General features: G+C 35.8%; 1 long non-coding RNA gene across 1 annotated transcript in view; it reads left to right on the top strand.

Annotated features, from left to right (window-relative positions):
- Nucleotides 1-14,273, top strand: part of LOC122237602 — a 147,331-nt gene extending 133,058 nt beyond the window's left edge. The window contains exon 5 of the long non-coding RNA XR_006216179.1: nucleotides 14,170-14,273. This is a non-coding gene — a long non-coding RNA (uncharacterized LOC122237602). The remainder of the gene's footprint in view (nucleotides 1-14,169) is intronic.
- The last annotated feature ends 4,873 nt before the right edge of the window (nucleotides 14,274-19,146 follow it).

A 19,146-nucleotide genomic window follows, 5' to 3' on the forward strand; every position in this document is an offset into this window, starting at 1 on the left:
GTCATTTCCTTGGTCCTGACCTTTTTATTCCATCTCCTCCTGAACTCCTTTCTTCTGCCTTCTGGAACATTATAAACAAATTCCTCTATATCCTTAATCTCAGAACCTGAATGTTCCTATTCCCAGTACACAAATGGAACCGATGTTTCATATCCCAAATCACTAATTTAAGTATAATTTTTTCTGTCCTTCTAGCTCATCTGGCCAACTACTCCCACTGAATTTTAAACATCCTGATCCTTTTATTTTCCTCTATTATTTTTTCTCTTCTTTGTATTTTTTGCTTTCTAAATTCAGTTATAAAGTCCATTATTTAATTGTTTTTTTCTTATTCCTGTAACTTATTTTTCTTCTGGACAGCTGAACACAGCTAGATAAATTTATCTAATTGGGCAAGTTGGTACCACTAAGGATTCATGATCATTCACAATAACTGGAATCTCCATATGGGATAATATCCAATATTTGTTTGGTAAAATTATACCAAAATATATATTTTGGTATATTATAAATTATACCAAATTATACCAAAATTATAATTATACCAAAATTATACCAAAATATATTGTCTGCAACAAATATGGCATATGTTGCCCACTTACCCAAAATCAAACACTCCTTCTCTTCCCATCACTGTCAGCAGGTGATCTCCAGCTACTTTTTCACAGGAAATGCAGAGATCTTCTAAAATCTATCAAAACATTTTTCCCTTCACCTGCAAATATACTAGGCTTTGATACCATGCAATCATTCTCTCTTTTTCATTCTTATAGAGTCTCGTATTCCTACCTGGAAATGACTTGTTAAAGTAATATTTCAGGAAGGAAGGAAGAAAAGGCGAAAGGAAAGTTCCTAAACATCTCTCTGCATTTGCCAGGTTCTTAATGTACAGTTCAAGGAGAGAACACAAATTAAGTAACTCACCATTTCTGACAGGATCACAGAACTTTCAGTTTCTGCTAATTTTCTTTTCTAGGTATTTCATTTGGTCTTGAATAAGAGTGACTCTCTATTGCTAAAATTCACTAGGTATTAGCTAGATCTTTGTGAGATCAGTCCAGCACTCTGCCTAAGAAGGTGGAAAAATACATTGAATCTTGGTTTTTCAACAGCCCTCACATAGTGCAAGGATGGGCAGTGCACGTAGCTGAATAGGAGTGTTGGAATGAGTTCTCAGCTATGGGAGTAGACATTCCCAGTATAGGTACTATGTCTCATTCTACTTCTTGCCTCTTCATAGACTGCCTCCCCTCTTTTAATTGTGGGATGCCAAAAGCATCTTAATCCCTTGAAAGATGGAGAGCCTAGAACCTTCTTGATTATGTATTGATTTTGTGTCTCTTCATCTGTTATGGAGAATTTTGGCTGCTCCAAGATTTGTGAGGTACTCAGATCTTTTATACTTCCAACACTTGAAAGTTTTGAAGTTGTCTTGTACTGATGGGACATCACTTTGGTAAACATTTTCCCAAGATGCCAAAAAATAATTCTAACAGATGCATCTTGTATTATGCTATCACAGGGGAAATCTTGCCTTAACAGGCTAGAAGAAAACGGTTTACATTGAATTTATGCTATTTTTATATTTAGTTCTCAGGAAGCAGATTTTCCAAAAACTCAATTAGTTTACCAAGAATACCTAATTGATACAAATCCAGAAAAATATTTATTATATATATTTTAAAGGGAGCTGTCCAGAAAACTGAAAAGAGCCTAATTCAATGTTTTGAATGTCTTTACAGGATCACGTTTCTTGACCTTGTTTTGGATCTTGGGCCATTCTTGTGCAATGAAGCCATTTTATTTATGGTGGCCATACCAATAATAATGTACTATTAGATGCTTGACTAGGATGACCAACTTGTCTTGGTTTGCTCAAGATATTCCCAATTTTTTAAATGTTTATTTATTTTTGAGAGACAGACAAAAATACAGAGAAAGCACATAAGAGGGGTAGAGAGAGAAAGAGAGAGAGAATCTCAAGGAGGCTCCGCATTGACAGCACAGAGCCTGATGCGAGGCTCAAACTCATGAACTGTAAGATCATGACTGAAGCCAAAATCAAGAGTCAGACGCTTAACTGACTGAGCCACCAGGCTCCCCAAGACATTTCCAGTTTTAATCTTTTTTACATTTATTTATTTTTGACACACAGAGAGAGACAGAGTGTGAGTGGGGGAGGGGCAGAGAAAGAAGGAGACACAGAATCTTAAGTAGGCTTCAGGCTCTGAGCAAGCTACCAGCACAGAGACCGACACGAGGCTCAAACCCATGAACCGTGAGATCATGACCTGAGCTGAAGTTGGATGCTCAACCGATTGAGCCACCCAGGCACCCCCCCCCACCCAGTTTTAGAAATAAAAGTCCAGGGGCGCCTGGGTGGCTCAGTTGGGTAAGCCTCTGACTCTTGATTTTGGCTCAGGTCACGATCTCACAGCTTGTGGGATTGAGCCTTGTGTAGGGATCTGTACTGACAGCTGGAGATTGCTTGGGATTCTCTCTCTCCCTCTCTCACTGTCTCTCTCTCTCTCTCTCTCTCTCTTTCTCTGTCTCTCCAAAAAACAAACAAAAAAACTTGAAAAAATAATAAAAATAAAAGTCCTGTGTCTTGAAAACACCTTCAGTTTTGGACAAACCAGAATGATTGACCACCCTATGCTGGACACTCTTTATTCCTAAATACCTTGGTTCTACTTTTCAGTTGTTCTGAAAAATAAGTTGAAGGGCATTCAACACCATTGTTTCATTGCAGATATTCCTAGTAGATTTAAGTTGTGTAAGGTCCTAGTTAAGGTGCTTCTATGCTCAATGAGCCTCAGTATTACCACCCACTTAAAACTGGTTGGAAGAATGTGTGAACAACTGATTTGAAGAATAAAAAATATGCTAAACCCCTACCCTGCTGAATTGCTGCACTGCTCACCTAAAGAGTTTTCCTATAAGTATATTCACCAAAATATCCATTCAAAAGAAATATTACCTCCGTTTACAACCTCTGTCCACCCAAGAGCTATTTGAGAGGTAACTTTATAATAAACCATTTCAATCCATAGCTAAAAGATGCCTAAATTCCATCTTAGATAGGTACCACTATCATAATCTTTAGAAGCAGAGATCTAGAGCTGAGTGTTTTAAATCAGTAACAGAGACCCTCCTCAAGCATATGTCCTCAACAAAGATTTGGCCCACATGGAAATTGATGAGTAAGGGAGTAGAGACAAATCTACAGATAAAGACTTTTAAAACCAATGGAAATAAGCATACTAGGAGGGAAAATGAGGCTTGTTCTTGGTTTTATCATGTATTTCCACCTGTAAATCATTATTTTATTTTATTTTATTTTATTTTATTTTATTTTATTTTATTTTATTTTATTGCTTCTGCATTGACACTACTACAGCTTTTTAGGCCAACTAAATGACCATCTCCCTTCCAAACTTTGAATCTAGTCAGATCTTGACTCTTGCTTCTAGCACGCCATCTCTGTGAGTCTGTCCTTGGCAAGAAGCTAGAGAAAATTCCCATATCTCTGCTTTGTGGGCAGTTTTTACCAAACAAGACTGGGAAACGAACTGGTCACCTGATTTTCAAAGACTTTTAGAGCCAAAAACTATTCATTAGCAACATTCTTTCATGTATCTGCTAGCCGTATTTTATATATCCCAATGTGTATAACTCAACAATAATAAAGAGGGTAATTTTCATGGCAAATGGGTTTTGAAATAATTTTATGTCAGACATTAAAATGGGCATGGGTTTTTGTTTCCACACCCTTGTCTCGTCCCTGTATAGATTGATTCTACAAAACAAAACAATGTGCTGAGCTGCAAATTTAAGATCATTCATTTATTAATATAACACTTGTGAAAATTGGGCATGGAGCTAATTGTATCATCAAAGAGTAAAAATTGGGGCGCCTGGGTGGCTCAGTCAGTTAAGCATCCAACTCTTGATTTCATTTCAGGTCATGATCTCACGTTTCTTGAGGTCAAGCCCTGCCTCAGGCCCTGGGCTGATAGTGCAGAGGCAGCTTGGGATTCTCTCCCTCTCCCTCTCCCTTGGTTCCTCCCTTGTTCTTGCTCTTTCTGTCTCTGTCTCTCTCAAAATAAATAATTTTTTTTAAAAAAGTAAAAATTATTCTGAATGAAAGCCTATCTTCAGCTTTAATATTCTCCATCTCAAATAGGAAACATAATAGAACAATTACATTTTATTTATGAAAATTATTCCAGTTATTAATGTTAAGAAGACATGTGTGTAGGTGTGTGTGGGCCTATTTTTCTTGCCACAGATGAAAGATGTATGGTTGCTCCGAGAAGGAAAATCTCTGGATAATATGGCTTTCTTCTTGAATGTTATAAACGTATTCACCTTCAGGAAGTGAAGAGGAGATAATGAGAATTAATGTTGCGCCTAATAAGATCAGTAATATTGCCAGACATTGTTATCAGGACTTTATATATTAATTTATTTCACCCTTTCAACAACACTCTGAAATCCATATATGATTATTCCTCATTCAAAGATGAGAACAGACGGACGGAGATTAAAAACGTAGTCAAGCACACAAAATGACATAAATTGGAGAAGCCAGGCTCAGTCCCAGACATGCTGACTCCAGGATCTTCACACTCTGCCTCCCATTGCTCAGAAAGGGATGTGCAACTTGTGTTTTGAGGGTCTAAAAGAAGTAGCTTCCAAGTGTCCAGATGCAAAACAAAAGAAATTGAGCTATGCTCTGAATTTGTGAGAAGGCAAACGAGTAGGCAAATCCTGACCCTGCATATGGATCCGGCTTGCCTCCTGGGAAGTGACAGAATGGGGACAGAGAAAATGAACATTAGGCCAGTGCTATGGCGGCCACTCCCGGATTCCCAGTCTACCCAGGGTTACTGGTGTCCCTGGTGTTCTTTGTGGCACCTGCAGGAGAAAAAAGCATTTAAATTCCCCTGCTCCGTAGGTGAGTGGAGGCATCCCTAATTGTGGGATGTCTCCGTGTGTACAGTTTTGCATGTCTCGGAGATGAAGCTCTAATGGGGTCACAGGGAGAATTAGGCCATGCTACCTCCTAATATGCTTCTACCAGACAAGCCCCTTTTAAAAAAATGTTTAGAAATTTGTTCTTGTAGTTGGTCACAAATATTCACTAACATGAAAAAGAAAAACCCATTCATAGCCCTTGAGTTGCTGGGGTCCAGAATCCCTGTGAAAGGAAATTCATATACAATCCATAATGATGTCTTGGTTATAAACAGATTTCCCTACGTGATAAAAATAAAGTCGCAGAGTCCTGATTGGAGGAAAAGATGTATGTCCAAAAAAACAAATAATCATAAGTGAAAAAAGGCTTGAGAGTAATATAAATGATTGGAACAAGGCAGGGGCCACGGAGCACAGCCATACCCAATGCAGACAGTGAGGGATGTGCCCTAAAGGAAGAAGTGTTATCACTCATTCAGTGGCCCGAAAGAATTGCTCTGAGGCTCTAACACTACACTCTCCAAAATGGTATCCACTGGCCACGTGATTATTTAGATTTCAATGAGTCCAAATTAGATAAGATTTTAGAAGCCAGTTCCTTGACTACACTTGCCAGATTTAAAGTGCTCAGTAGCTACTTGTGGCTAGTTGCTACCGTATTGCAGCACAGATACAGAACATTTTCAGAATTACCAAAAGTGGTATTGTACAGAACTACTTACTGAATAATAACTTGTTGACTACATGAAGGGAAAACACAGGACCCGAGTTCACTGGAAGAGCAAATGCATTCAATGGAACCGAGGAAAGAGAGTAGCGAATGCAGGACAGGAGGCTTTCAGAGTGGCATTATTTATTACACGTGGCATGGAACCCGCTAATCAAGGGGGTAGTGACTCCAAGATATGTCAGAGGGAATGACATGATAACAACCCTTTTAAGTAGAAACACAGCCACCTAGTTATAGATAGAAAATTACCTATGCATGACGCTCTCTGTGACAAATCATAGGGGTGGGATATTGCCATGATTCACTTATTCTGAGTCATAAATTTACATATCACACATGGTCTACGCATTTTCCTTATTAAATAAAAAATGTTTCCTTGTTTCTTTCTGATTATATAAATAATTCATGCTTATTGTACATACTTCAAGAAGTATAGAAAATGTAAGAGGAAAGTCAAAATCACTTGAAATTTTCAATTACCAGAGATGATCAGCAATAACGTTTTCACAAGAATCATATGTATATGTATATGTATATGTATATGTATATGTATATGTATATGTATATGTGTATGTGTATGTGTATGTGTATGTATATGTGTATGTATATGTATATGTGCATGTATATGTGTATGTATATGTATATGTGCATGTATATGTATATGTATATGTGTATGTGTATGCATATCTATATATCTATATCTATCATCTATATATCATTATCTGCATCTACACATGTTTATACTATTTTTACATAAATATGATTATTTTAATTTTTTTAAAGTTTATTTATTTAGAGAGAGAGAGACAGAGAGAGCGAGCAGGGGTGAGATCATGACCAGAGCCCAAACCAAGAGTCGGATGCTTAACTGACTGAGCCACCCAGGTGCCCCAATGATTATTTATCTTAGATGAATAACTGATTTTTGTTGTGGTTGGGGTATTGTTTTTATTTTAGTTATCCTCTTTGTTTTCTGATTTCTGCTTGCTCTTTCCACTTAATCCACACGCTCTCATTGTTCATTCACAAGTCAAGTAAAAATTTTATAACAGGATTTTCCTTATCTATTTATGAAATTGAGCTCACATAATATACATGTTACTGCACCTTGATTTTCTCACTTAAAATTATATTGTGAAATATCCTGAAGGCAACTGGAATGCATCTAACTCCCTACAACCTCCTCATATTTCCATGGTGTGGATGTCCTATCATTTTCTCAGCTCCCCTCCTACTGCTTTCGTTCAATTGCAGATATTCCCTCTTTATAATGAGGTTTATCATGGCATCCATTTTAAGGATCCCTCCCTTCAAATTTTTACCATACAAATGAATAACTGTACATAAATCTGCAGACTTCCTAGAGTCTTAGTACTGGTCATAGAAATATTTGTTTCTAATACAAATGATCATTGCTGTATGTTCCAAAAAGACTATATAAATTTACATTTATACCAGTGATACGTCCTTATATGTGTATCCTTGTGTTAGAGCCAACACTAATAATAATATTTTTTTTTTAAATTTTTGTAGACTTGTCCATTATTCTTTTAATTTATAATTAAAATTTGCAGTGAAATTTGAAATTAGTACTAGTGAGGCTCACCATAGATTTATATTTTTAGTGGCTGCTTTGTTGTCTCTTCTGTAAGTTGTCTGTTGAAGACACTGTGCAAATTTTTCTGTTAGGTTTTTGTTATGTGAGAGCAGGTAGGAACTCTTTTGATGACTGCCATAATGAGCAAGTGCTGGAAGCCTACCATGCTTCCATTCAAGTTATAGTCTCCAGGGGTTTGTATAAGCCACAGTGCCTTTTATGTACAGGGGGATCGTGAAATAGGGTAGCCCTAATAAATATCAGAGATAACATAAATATTATAAGATATGTAAGTTATATGTATTTCAAAATGCTTCCCAATCTATATGTTGTCTTGTGGTTATCATGTATCTTGACCTACAAGTTTCCATTTTATGTATGATATATACAATATTTAATATTTTTGTAGCCAATAATTTTCTGTCATGTTTTAAAAAATTCCCTAATTTCTGGGTTATTTATTTGGTCTCCTGAGATCTTGCAATTTTTAAATTTTATTTTCACATTTTAATCTTAATTTGAGGTAGAGTTCTATACAAATTTTTTTAAACACTCCTTTCGGCCAGCCATAGGTTTAAATTAGACAGTTATTTGCCTGTTGAATTTGAATATCCTCCTTTTCATACATCAAAAATTTATATATTCTGGAACTATTTCTGGACTCTATTCTTCTACTTACTTTTTCTTAAGTCTTTGCCGATACTGCCTTGATTATATTATTTTTAATGTGTTGTAAGGTAGATCGCTGCTCATCAGTCTTCCGTTGGCATCAGTTATACTGTTAATATTAGGTATTCTTCCCCCCAAAACTCAAAAGTTTATTTTGTCAAATTATAGCAGACTCTGTTGAGAACTTAGAATTTTAATGTGTCTATTAATTTTTCTAAGCTTTTCATTTTCTTTCTATTAAGATCTCAAATTTTCTTCCTTTTATTCCTGTACACTAATTCACTTTTTACTCTGTTATAAGCTACTTATATACAAATCTTAAGTGTCAGCTCAATGAAATTTAATATGATAAACAGAGAAAACCTCTCTAAGATTAAGGATCTCTGCTTATTGAAAGAAATTTTTAAGAGATTAAAAGCTTAGCTGCACAGTAGAAGATAGTTTCAATATATATGTTTCATAAAGACTACCATACAAAAATATAAAGAATGTCTACAAATCATAAAGAAATAGATAGCCAATTAAAAAAAAAAACAGGAAAATTCAAATGCAAAATCAAGTTATAGAATTCTTACAGTGCTCCTGAGGGCTCACCTGTGCTCACTGTAAGTCAATACCCTTAAATAAATCAAATTTTCTGCTTCTATCACCATAGATTGTTCTGCTCAATCTTGAACTTTTTTGTAAATAGAACTATACAGTTTGTAATCTTTTGTCTCTGAACTGTTTCTCTTCATAGCGAATTTCTGTTGAGTACATAGCCAGTAGTGGAAATATTGAGACTGCTTAATTTTCTTTGTCCTTCCGTATAATATGCTGTTGTTTTCTCTGAGTATGTTCAAAATTGCCATGTAGTTTTTGATGTTTCCAAGAGTGTATGTATGCACACGTTACACATACTGGTCCTTACTTCCCTTGGGATTCTTTGAGTCTTTTGAATCTGTGATTTGTATCTTTTGTTACTTTTGGAACAGTTTCTGTCATTTTCTCTTATAATAATTCTTCTGTCCCACTCTCTTGTTCTACTACTTCTGAGAATTACATGTATCTTAGACCATTTGATATTGATCCACAGCTCTTGGTTGTTCTGTTCATTTTTTTCCCTATCGTTTTTCTTTTCTCTGTCCATTAGTTTGAATGCCTGCTACTGATCTATCTTCAACTACTACTTTCTATTTTCAATTTTTTTTGAAGGGATTCTTAATTTCTGGTACTATGATTTGCATTGCTAGCCTTTTCCATTTGGCACCTGCCTATATTTTCCATGTTTCTTCTTATAATCTTCATCTCTTTATGCAAGGTGTGGACATCTACTAAATCTTCTAACATACTGTGATTACTTTAAAGCCTCTCTTTGGATTTCAGGTTACCTATTTGCCTTGCAACCTAAGCTCTGTAATATGCTCAAGAAAGGTTATTGCCTTGTAGACCACTAAACTCTTTGTTTTTCATTGTTTGAGTGTGAACATCATTGTTTGCAGCTTTCTATCTTCTATGTGGTAGCAGGAGTACACTGTATATTTATTTTTAATGGATATTGGCAAAAGGTTTTCAAAAATCATTAGACACATTTCAACTCCCATTGGTATTGTAAAGATATCAAGTTTCTCCAATCTTCATTTATTCATTGTGGTTTCAGTGCTCCTAATTATAAGTTTTCTGGTGGAAATGAAATGCTATCCATTGTGACTGTAATTTACACTTCCTTAATTAGTATTGATGATATAATCTTTTAAAACAACTAATGTTTGACATTTTTGGTGTTTTGATGTTTCTCTATTGTACATTTGCTTTTGTTTTTTACTGTAGAAGTTTTTTAAAGATTTTTTAAAGATTTAAAACAGTGTTAGATTTGCAGAAAAATTACATTTGTAGAAAATAAATTCAGAGAGTTGCCATATACCCCCTTAATCAGTTTTTCCTATTGTTGACCTATTTCAGTAGTATGGCACAAATGTTGCAATCAAAGGGCCAATGTTGACACTTTATTAACCAAATCCATAATTCATTCAAATTTCCTTAGTGTTCATCTCATGTCCTTTTTTCTGTTCCATGATCCCAAATAGGAAGTCATCTTACATTTACTCATCATGTCTCTGGATTCCTATGTTGCATTTTATATCATTGATTTCTGTTTTCATCATTCTTCTTTTTTTTTTTTTTTACTTTGATTTTCATTTTCTGTTATTTTTTCTAATGTCTCTAACAGGTGGCTTATATCGCTGCTTTTCTTTTCTTTTCTATTACGTGTATACCAAGCTGTACATTTTTTAACACTGCTTTAGCTCTACTTCACAATTTTGATATGCTGTATTTTCATTATCATTTAGTTCAAAATGTTTTCTGAAAGTTCACATTGTATTTCCTTCTTTTAACCATGTTTATGATGAAATGTGTTGTTTAATTTCTAAATACGGTGGGTTTCTAGTTATCTCTCTGTTATTGACATATAGTTTAATTCTATGAGTTTTTAATTGTGTATCTTGTATGATTTAATCAAGTGAACTTTCAGAGAATTTGTTTCATAGCAAGATAGTATCTTCTTTAATGAATATTCCATGGGCACTTGTGAAGAATGCATATTCTGCAGCTTTTCCAAGTAATGTCCTTTGAATATCAATTGGGTTAGATGGTTAATTGTGATACTCAAATCCTCTATATATTACTGAACTATTTTTTTTGATCTGCTTCTTCTGTTACTTAGAAATATGTATTAAAATCTCTAGTGTATTTGTAAATTTTCTTCTTTTTTGTCTCTGTTTTTTGGAATTTATTGAGGGAAAGCCAACTAGTGATAAAAATTTTGAACACTGCATCTACTGATCTATTTTGCCCCATTAGAGCAATCGCCCAAGATATGGATCTATGCTAATTTATGAGCAGTGGCTCACCTTTACCAGATAACAAAGACTTGAAAAGAACATGATCTGAATACTGGGGACTAGGATATGTAGGAAAGAAGATGGGGTCCTAACAATAGCAGCATTGTGTAAGGTGTCTGCATACAATTAAATGTTTACCAAAGAGTCCACTGAAGAGGAGGAAGAAAGAAAAGGAACAAAAGATGGCTCAATTCTTTGGAAGTATGTCAGCCACTTGCCTCAGCCATCCCAGAGTCATGTGCAAAATAAAAATTGTAGAAGGGGTAAAAGAATACTACCCATGATCAAATATACTCTAGCTACCACTCCTGTGGAACACCTAAGCTGCCAACAGGATATGTCAATGTTGAGTTTCTTATATAAACCCTTGCCTGGTGGAGGTGAGGGGTTTAGAAAATCACTTTGTTTCATTTGCATAATTGGAGAGACAGACGGTTGTCCTCATTGAGACAGACATTCATCTTTATATACATTTTCCTTTGCTGATGGAAATTTCCATTTCAGCACTATCATATGTGTACTCGTGTAATATTTTACTCACATTCCTGGTATCCTATAAAATAACATTTTTGACCAGCGAATACATTTTACAGAAATAAAAATTAATTATCCTCACAGAATTTGCTGGAATCACCTCACACGACTTCTCTCAAATCTGCCAGCATTCTGGAATTCTGGAGTAAGTTATAGAAGACAATATTGTGGCCCCTCCAGAAGACGACATCCTCTGGAGTGAGCAGTTCTGCTGAATGTAGTATATGTTCTGAGCCAAAGTCCAAAATAAGATGTAGTTTCTCCAGAATCAAGAACATATGTGCCAATTGCTAAAAGTGGGGATAGTTCCTTTGACTATTACCCCTCATAATGCATTCAAAAGCTTTCGCTTCACTGTCAGTAATTTTATGCTCTCCTGGTTCCCAAGGGAAGAGGCTTTTGCCCTATAGGTAGCCATGGTACTTTTATATTCTAAGCTTATCATTGTGTGTGTTGTTACTACCATTGTCAACACTATGTGTTGTTAATACTATTGAAATACAGGCATAGGAAGGTGTTACCGGACTGGGTGAGGTGATGGATACTGATTTACCAAGGGGAAAGATGGCCGCTGTTATACAATTAGGCCAGAGAAGACCCTTATTGAACCCAAAGGAGTTTCTAGAATGCTTCCAATAGTAAAAGCTAATGGAACACAGCAAGAATCCATTGTAGCGGGGCCACTAAGAACACAAACCCTTCAGAATGATGTTCGGTTCACCATTTTGAGTAAACAACTTCTTAATATCTTAAAGTCAATCTGAGGAAATAGCACTGTCCCATATGTAACAAATATGATTTTATCTTAAGATGCACTATAAAATTCTGGAGCAAAATCAATTTATAGTTGATGAGAAATAGATTAGGATGGACTATTCTCGAAGATGGAGAGTTAGTTATATTTATAAGTTTTCTAATAGCTTTTATTTATTATTAATAGAAAAACAACACTAAAATGTATCTTCTTTTATTTTGTCAACTTTATAGTGATACACTTGACAATGAAAGAATATAAACTGGGGCGCCTGGGTGGCTCAGTCGGTTAAGCATCTGCCTTCGGCTCAGGTCATGATCTCATGGCTTGTGAGTTCAAGCCCCGCGTCAGGCTCAGTGCTGACAGCTCAGAGCCTGGAGCATCTTCAGATTCTGTGTCTTTCTCTCTCTCTCTGCCCCTCCCCCAGTCATACTCTGTCTCTCTCTGTCTCTCAAAAATAAATAAGCATTAAAAAAATTAAAAAAAGAAAGAATATAAACTAAATTAATGTCTTCAGTAACATTTTCATTCTGGGAACATTTCAGATATAACATTTCATTCATGAAATGTAACATTTCAGTAACATTTTCATTCATTTTCAACCTAAGCAGACTACAAACCTTTACAACTGTTCTTGAGGCAGTCCCTCAAAAATAATTGTTTGATATTTATAATTCTGCTCTGCAAACATTGCCCAAATAATTTATCACCTGCAATATGTTTTTTTAAACAAATCAGTGGTTTGAGTTTGATAATTACCTTGAAGAAGATTCAGGTCTGCGTCATGGAAACCCTATGTAAATCTGAGCATTTTCTCATATAGAACAGGATTTACTGAATAATCAGAACCAGCTACCTAACGAATGAATAATAGATAAGTCAAAATGATCAATTTCCATTCTCAAATTTTATCACGAATATACCACTTACAGCCCTTATAGGACAAGAGAATAAAAAAAGCAAGGAAGTATAATTTTAAATTACCCACTGTACATATAAACCCTCTTTCAATGCTCATGTTTTATATCAAAAGATCATACAGATTTTACATTCTACTCTGCAATGCAGCTGCATTTCTTTTAATATAAAATACTTTAAATTGCTTGCTATACAATAAAATAAGCTCCCCAGAATTTTATGCCATTTTTATTCTATAATTTTGTGTATTTCTAAGGATATAGCCAGCTACCACACTAGTGCTTTTAGAAACTTTTTAATTATGGCAAAGTAATAACATACATTGTGTTCATGATACAAAGCATTTTATGGCCAGGAAGTAACGATCTTGCAAACACAGTGTTCTAGTGAACTCATTTCAGGTAAGGTGCCAACACGCTATCAGTTACATGCTTTGAATTTGGATAAGTGTAACACATGTACCCCATTTAATATTAAATCAAAGGCAAGGATCTCCCTAGAATGTAGTGAAGTAAAGTCTATAGTCACTTTGATGAAAATATTAAAATCTATATCTCTGAGTAGGACACAAATTCTAAACAATTGCTGAGACCTAAAAGTATGTATTGAAATTAAGAAGAAATTCTGTTTCCATGAGCCATATCCTAATGATGCCATTTCCACAGATGTGACTCATTCTATCCCATGCTTGTCTTATAACTTGATCTCTTTCCTTTAGTGGTAAAGTTGTAATCGTGTTCAGACCTTAGTTGGAAATAACACTACCTGAGAAAGGCCTTTCCTAAGTCTTTCTTTACCCTCCCTGGCTGACAGTTTGTACCACCACCCTGTAGTTTCAAGTTTTTCCTGCCAGATTGTAAACTAAATTATCCATGTGGAAGCAGCAATGTCTTCTGTTTTTATTTGTGTCTTCATTATCTAGGATAGCACCTGTCACTTGGGAGGTGTTCAATAAATATTTTAAATGAATGAACGATCATATTGGAGTACAATTTGAATCACAGTGATACTCATAGGGATAAGAGTATTGTATTATAATAATACAATGAAAATAAAAGGGAAATATGCAATTCTACTTTGAACACCATCTTTTTTTTTTTTTTAGTTGAAGTGTTACAATGAAATGAAAGCTATGTAACAGAAAGCCAAGCAGGGATTCTACAGATCTACTCTACTAATGTTGATACGTAAGAAATGAGAGCCTCTATGTTGTCCATAGCAGTTATAAGAAAATTTGCAAAAAAATGTATTCAAATAAAGCTGAATCCTTAAGAGCAAGTAATTATGTAGATTTGGCTACAATTTGCAAACCACATTCATTCTTGGATGCTTTGCTCAAATGAGACATCCTAGTCTCTGATTTTTTTCTGGTTTAACATGTCTCTGGTATCTGGTTGTAATGGGAAACTTTAAGTAGAATTTTAGCTACACATATAGCATTGTTTCTCTCTGGCCTACTGAGAGTTACCCTTGTGTTCTTCCTTCTTGTCTTAAAGGAGAAGCTTCAATGCTAGAATGCTTACTTTATCCATTCTAAAATATTTATCAAATGCCTACTGTATGTTAGAAAGACTTCAAGAAGCTTCTATTTAGGAATTCATTGATGGACCATGTCTCTTGCTTTTTCATTTATGTTGTAGCTCATGTATAATGCTGATATAATTTTTTTTTGTAATGTGAATATAATACCTGATGTTAAGCCTAACAACAGGTAGCCAATTAGGTCCCAGGACTACTTGGTGGCTGTTAGATATGATATTTAGCATAAAGATTTGTTGAAGTCATACTGGGCATTCTCTAAGAGGATACACTGGTCGTCTTCTTCTTCTTCTTCTTCTTCTTCTTCTTCTTCTTCTTCTTTTTAAGGTTTATTTATTTATTTTGAAAGAGAAGAGGAGAGGCAGAGAGAGAGAGGGAGAGAGAGAATCCCAAGCAGGCTCAGTGTTGTCAGCATGGATACTGACATGGGGTTTGATCTCACAAACCAAGAGATCGTGACCTGAGTCACTATCAGGAGTTGGTTGCTTAACTGATTCAGCTACCCAGGCACCCTGATACCCTGGCCTTTTTAAGGCTGTATCATTTGATGAGTTTTTCCTAGATGTTGGAATCAATACAGAATATTGCGCTTATTATAAGAATTAGTTTTACTCTGTTAGTAATGACTGTTACACACAGAGAATATACACCCATATGCAGTATGTCCCATTTTGTAGTGTGGTAAATTGGCATACAGTAAAATGCACAAATTTAAAGTGCACAACTTGGTACAGTGAATGAAATTTGGTACATAAACACTCGTGAAACCAGTCGTTACTGCAAGCAAATGGTGAATGTATCCATCACCTCTAGAGGTTTTCTGATGCCCCTTTATAAGCCCCACCTCAGAGCCCTCCCCGCTCTGTCCTGTCCAGGCAACCACTTGTCTGCTTTCTGTGACTATAGAATAGTTTATGTTTTTTAGACTCTTGTAACATGGAATTCCACAATATGACCTCTTTGTGGTCTTGCTCCTTTCACTTATCAATATTATTTTGACACTAATCCATGCTTTTCCATGTAGTAATAGTCTGTTCCTTTAAATTGCTGAGCTGTATGACACTGCACAGATAGATATGCCGTAGTTCATGCTATCACCAGTTTACGGACATTTGCTCTGTTGTCTAGTTTCAGCGGCTTACACATACATATCGTCTAGGTGGTTGTTAGTTTTAACTTTTACATGTGTGTCTGTGACCCATTCGGAGTTGATTTTGTATACAGTGTGAGGTATGGACGAAAGTCCCTTTTTTTGCATGTGGTCACCTAATTACTCCAGTACCATGTGCTGAAAAGCTGTCCTTTCTCAACTTATTTGACTTTGCACTTTGGTCAAGAATCAGGTGCCTGCATATATTCAGGTCTGTTTTTATACTCTGTATTGGGTTCCATTTTCCAGGGTGCTTATCCTGATACTATGCCACACCACCTTGATTACTGTAGCTTTATAATGAATCTTGAAAACATGTAGGGTTACCCCATAATAGCCTGTCTGGGCCATCGTAACAAAATAGCACAGATTGGGTGGTTTAACTACAGAAATTTATCTTCTCACAGCTCTGGAGGCTGGATGTTGAAGATCAAGGTATCCACAGTGGGGATTCTTGTGAGGCCTCTTTCCTTGGCTTGCATATGTTTGCCCCCTTGTTACCTCTTCACATTGCCTTTCCTCCTGGGGCACTTATCGCTGGTGTCTCTCCTTCTTCTTGTAAGACCGTCGGTCCTATTGGATCACAGCCCCCTTGTATGTCCTCATTTCACCTTCATTATTTTCTCAAAGGCCGGATCTCCTAAAACGGCCACACTGGAGGGGAGAGCTTCTGCATGAATTTTGAGGGGACAAAATTGAGAATTCAGTTTACAACACCTTGTAATTGCTTTCCCCTTTTCTTACTTTCATTTTTCCAAAGCTTTCTTTTTTTATTCTTTTAGTCCTTGGTATTTCCATTTGAATCCTTGACTAGCTTACCAATGTGTAAAAATCCCTGCCAGTATTTTGATTGGAATTGTGTCTAATCTATAAATCAATTTGGTGATAATTTACATGTTAAACTATTGAGTCTTCCAACAAAAATACTTGTTTTTTTTTTAGTTTATTTATTTATTTTGATAGAGAGACAGAGAGAGTGAGTGAGGGAGGGGCAGAGAGAGAGGGAGACAGAGAATCTCAAGCAGGTTCTGCACCGTCATCACAGAGGCCAATTCGAGGCTTGAACTCACAAACTGTGAGATCATGGCCAGAGCCAAAACCAAGAGTCACATGCCGAACCGACTGAGCTACCCAGGCGCCCCACAGTGTTTGGTTAGATACAGTCTGATAACCTGTGCCTTTGGATTGTAGTGTTTGGACCATTTACATGCAACAGGATCATACCTAAGTCTGTCATGTTTTTTTCTCTATGTTCCATTGGTGCTTTGCTCCCCCTACATCTTTTTCAACCTGTTTTTGGAGTATTTCATACTGTTCCATTTCCTCTCCTTTGTTGGCTTTTTTTCATGGATTTTATACATATATAATTTCAGTGGTGCTTGGTTGTTTTAGTTGTTGCTTTGGGATTTATATTACAACGTTTCAGCTCTTCAGAGTGTAATTTTGGGTGGAAGGACACCAATGTATGCATAGCACATAAAACTGAAAATAGTATTCTATTTTCTTTCTTGACTTTTATGCTATTGTTGTAATATATTCCACTTACATGTTATAAACCCCACAATGCATTATTATTGTTCTTTTAAAAGTGAGATGTCTTTTAAATAGTTTTAAAGAATACAAATTATATTAAACATTTACCCATGCAGTTATTTCTACTGCTTTTTGTACTTCTATATGGCTCCTTATTTCCAACCTGTCTGAAGAACTTTCTTAAACGTATCTTTCTCGCAAGTTTTGAGGTAGAGCTTTTTTTTGTTTGTTAGTTTGTTTAATGGGTCAAATGCCTGGAATGGCATTTTAGCATGGCATAGAATTTGCCCTAGGTACAGAAACATCTTTTTAAATTTTCCTGTTGTAAAGATACTGCTGCATTGTCATCTTCTTTACTTGGTTTTCTTCAAGAAACGTACAGTCATCTTTATCTGTGCACTTCTGTGCCTGAGACATTTTTTCTCCCACCTGTTTTAAAGATGATTTTTCTATTTATCACAAACTTTGAACTATGTGAATCCAGTTTTCTTAATTTTTTGTGCAAATTAAACCTATGCATTTATAGTTTCCTTCAAATTTGGAAAACATTTGGCCATTATTTCTTCCAGTATTTTTTCTGCCATACCTTCTCCCTCCTTCCCTATGGAGAAGCCTGTTATGTGCATTATTGCATTTATACTGGACCATCTAAAATTGTCCTCTGGTGATCCTTTCATTTATTTTGTGATTCTCCTTACTCTCTGTATTTCCTTTTGGATCGTTTCCATTGATAGGTCTTTTAGTTCATGACTCTTTTCTTTTGCAATATCTAATCTAATTCAATGTAGGATATTTTGCATCTCAGTATAGTTTCTAGGTCTAGAATTTCAGTTAGGTCTTTTTTTAAAATAATATCTTCCATGCCTGTGCCCTTTAAATATATGCAATAAAGTTATAATAGCTGTTTCATCTTCTTTTCTGCTAATCCTTAACATCTGTGCCCGTTTATTTGATTTTGATTTATTCATTTTTTTTTCATCAGGAGCCTATATTCTTATGTCTTTTACACATTTGGAAACCTTTAGTTCGGTGTCAGACGTTGTTACTTTTATCTTGAGGAGTGCTAAATATCTTTTATTTCTATTACTAGTTTTAAGCTTTGTTCTGGAATATAGTTATATTACTTGGAAACAGTTTCATCATCTTGAAGTTTATTACATAGGATCAAATCAGCATTTTTTCCAAAGTCAATGCAAACCCTCTTCTGAGGTAAGACCCATCTGAGAATTGTACTGAATGCACTAGGAGTTAGGTTCCCCAGTCAGGCAAATGGGAACCAGCACTGTTCCCAGCCCTGTTTGAGCATCTGGTACTGTTCCGTCAGAGTTTCTCGATTGGTTTCCTTTCCAGGTTTAGGTAGTCGCCTCACATGACTGTGCTGATCAGTACTAGGCTTGAGGGGCTCCTCTGCAGATCTCCAGAGTTTTCTGTGGAGCTCTCGTCTCGCTGGCATTCTGTCTTGCAAAGTCTAGCCGTCTGTCTCCCTGGATTCTCAGATTTATCTTCTCAACTCACAATGTCCACCTGGATCTGTCTGGGTTCAAATAGCCAGGAAATTTTCCCAAAGAAGTGATCTTGGAGTAATTGTAAGGATCCTTTCATCTGTTTTCTATTTCCTGGGGATCATTGCCCTTTGTTGCCTGAAACTAGTGTCTTTAATGCCATTATTTGGTATTTTTTTGCTCCTTTGTTGGATGTTTCAGGTGGCGGGGTAAATCCAGTCTCTGCATTTTTTCCATCTTCACCAGAGTACAAGTCTCCACATAAGGTTGTAAATAAAAATTTAAAATGTATTAGGCTGCAAGAATTATCTGGTATGTTATGTACTAATGCACTATTAACAATTCAATACTATTATGA

This window comes from Panthera tigris, chromosome B1 (assembly GCF_018350195.1).
Source record: "Panthera tigris isolate Pti1 chromosome B1, P.tigris_Pti1_mat1.1, whole genome shotgun sequence".
Taxonomy (NCBI): domain Eukaryota; kingdom Metazoa; phylum Chordata; class Mammalia; order Carnivora; family Felidae; genus Panthera; species Panthera tigris.